Source organism: Schistosoma mansoni, chromosome W (assembly GCF_000237925.1).
Source record: "Schistosoma mansoni strain Puerto Rico chromosome W, complete genome".
In the NCBI taxonomy this organism is placed as follows: Eukaryota; Metazoa; Platyhelminthes; class Trematoda; order Strigeidida; family Schistosomatidae; genus Schistosoma; species Schistosoma mansoni.
This window is the reverse complement of record NC_031502.1, coordinates 28,956,627-28,959,779: the sequence shown is the minus strand read 5'-3', so window position 1 is coordinate 28,959,779 and position 3,153 is coordinate 28,956,627.

Genomic DNA, 3,153 nt, shown 5'->3' with positions numbered 1-3,153 from the left:
CGTTCTATTATGGGACTCCTCAGCAGTGCGTATCCAGGTTTTCCATGGTGGTCTAGCTTCAATTGATTCATGCTTTCAACTATGAATCACACTAAATCTCCACAAAACCCCTTCTGATAATTAATAAAACCATAATTTATTTGCTGAAAATTTATTGTTACGGTTATGCAAGCATTGATGTAATGAAGAACAATTAAAGAAATAATTTGCTATCAGAAAAATATTCTTCTTGTGAAATTGGGAATTTTAAAAAAAGGTAAAAGCACTAGTCAATTTCAACCTTTAAAGGATTTATTCCAATGATATATTCTCACTGATTCGTGGAACTGTTTGAATTATGTTTGGGGTGACAAATAGATGACAGTTGTTTTCTTTCTATGTCTTTGCATTTGTATTACTTGTTTCAAGTTTATGATGTTATGTGCACGAAAAGTTTTGTCCTTGATTTGTGTGGTAAACATGAAATTGTGTTAAAACTAATAATACTTTAAATTATATTAAAATCATATCTCACCATAACACAGTGTAAGATTCAAATACTAAGTGTTCTGGAAGGCGACTTACTGGGGTATGATAACTAACCACTGCACAGTAATTTTTAACCTCATATTTGTGAAAAACGACGACAAGTCTTTATACTATGGTGAGCACTAATGTAGTACGACCGGTTACAATGTTTTGTGACGTAGGGTAACAACACAGTTGTCAAAAGTAATACCAATCGCTATAATAAAATGGGAAACTCTCTGTACAGGCCTTTAGGTTTCAAAAAATATAATAATCTTATTACAGAACGCAGTCGTATACATAGTTGGTAGTCGATTGTGCACAACAGATAACAAGATTAAAAAATCAAGGTAAAGGTAATCCATATAAGAAGAGTGACACTGAATACAGACAATCTCATTCTCAAATTCAAGGTTAGATTTTATAGTAAAAACTTTATTCATAGAGAGTAAAAATGATTAGAGTATTTATTAGATGTCAACAATGCACTATGTTCTGTACCTCTAATATAATCACCTAATTTCATTGTCTTCGTTATTCATTGTTTCGCCAATAATTCATTTGCCAGAATTTACACTTGGATATAGTGCTGAATTAGTTCTGAGTCTTAGCCTTTATCGATTATTTCATGTAGGTCTGATAGGACGATAGATTTTGTGAATGTTCTTACGATGAAAATGTTTATCCAACAATGTATATACAGAGAGATTTATTTTAACTTAAATGACTTGTAAGACGAGAACTACAAGCTGAGTAGGAAGTTTATCATCAGACATATTTTTTAAATAGTTTATAAAAGTATGTATTGTTTAAGAAAAAAAGAGTTTGATATTGTTCCGTTTTTGTCACTGACGTAGCCAGACAGTTATTCGCTTTATTATTGTAAACAAGAATACATGATTGGTATTTCATTGGCTGACAGACTTTTTAAATTCTTAAGCACTTAATTTATTAGTATAATGTATCTTCGACCAGACAAAAACGAACTAAGAAGTAATCCACTGTGTATAACTTACTATAACTAAGGATAGATGAACTCAGTCATAGTAAAAGAATAATAAACACTAAATATATAAAACCATGTAGAGGTCAAACACATTAATATGAACTGATGGCTTAACGGTTAAAATATTCGACTTTTAAACAATAGGCTGTAATTTTGAATATCTCTTCATCTACTTCGGTTTAAGCAGGAAGATGTTACCACTAGGAGCCACATAGCCATTGTTACTTAAATCCAAATGAACAAACCTATGCTTAACAAACGAACCTAACATTGAAAATACACCGCACATTACTGTCTTCTTGCTGCTCAGAAAATGTAGATAAAATGAAAAAAATTTCATTAGTTTAAAATTTTAGTTTAGCAGCCATAATTCTCAAATTGTTTCAATACTCTTGGAAACTTTTGATTTATGTTTTATAGTAAGGTAGCTAGTCTCATGATGTCAAATATTACAAACTTGCTTGGTAATATATATAATATTTTGTTGTCATGAGAATTTTATTTAATTTGGTGCCTTAATAAGACAATTAGTAAAATGAAATACGACCACTGTTAACGTGGCTGATCAGTTGAGATAGGTCGGCTGAAAAAAGATTAATGTGAAAACCATAATTGAAACAGATGATAGCGCAGTTAATAAATACAACTAATCACTGTTGCAAATAACCCATTGAATGCTGAATGGCGATTGCTCTTGAAATGATCGAAGGATATGTTTACATTTAAAGACATCGCTAGATTTAAGTCTGTACATACATAGGAAATAACTGAATGATTGTTTTGGAATAACAAACAACACCATTATTCAAATTTTAAGTTACATAAACCACAAGAATGTATAATTTAGTGTTAGTAACAAAATTAATTTGTTATTTTAATTATTATGATGTTCAACTAACTAGACAAAACTTTGAATCGATCTGGTTAAAGTAATAACTTACTTTTTATATCAGTTACAAAAAGCCTCAATCGATCAAATCTTGAGTGTGTAAATATTTATTACGAAGTTTAGTTTATTATTTGTATTCATGCTTTATGACAGGTTTACACAATCATTCATTGAAAATAAATGTCACTTGGTCTAACTATTTTCTTCTATTCAATGAAAGTTAACTATGAAATAACTTTTTTACATGAAACAGTCTTTTATTTTATTTTATTTAAGCACATAAATATTGGTACAAGGAAGCACCAGATAAATGTGCGCCTCACAAATCTCATTTGATTTGTGTGAGGGCTGTGATACTGCCTGGGTTCCCAAACCGAAGCAGGTGGTTTTCTTAGGGGACCACACCCGGAGCCTTTGACCTAAAGGTCTAATCCAAAAGGCAGTGGAGCATCGTGAGGAGATGCAGTCCCATGGTAGCCGATGACCAACGATTGATTCATATGCCATTTGTTCCTTCAGGATACTGGAGCCCATGTATACCATTGACTTAGAATCAGGGTTTTCCAACTTCCCTAGGTAGACTAGCCGTGTCCACCAACCCGGTTAAAGCGCCGGACATTCGCTTTTCGTCCTCTCAATTTCGTAAACAACACCCGTGCCACGAGAAGTCAGTCAGTAGGACTTCCCTGGCAGAGGCTATATACACGTGGCCATGTGAGAGCATTTTGAGAGGGAGAACGGACTCTCCCCA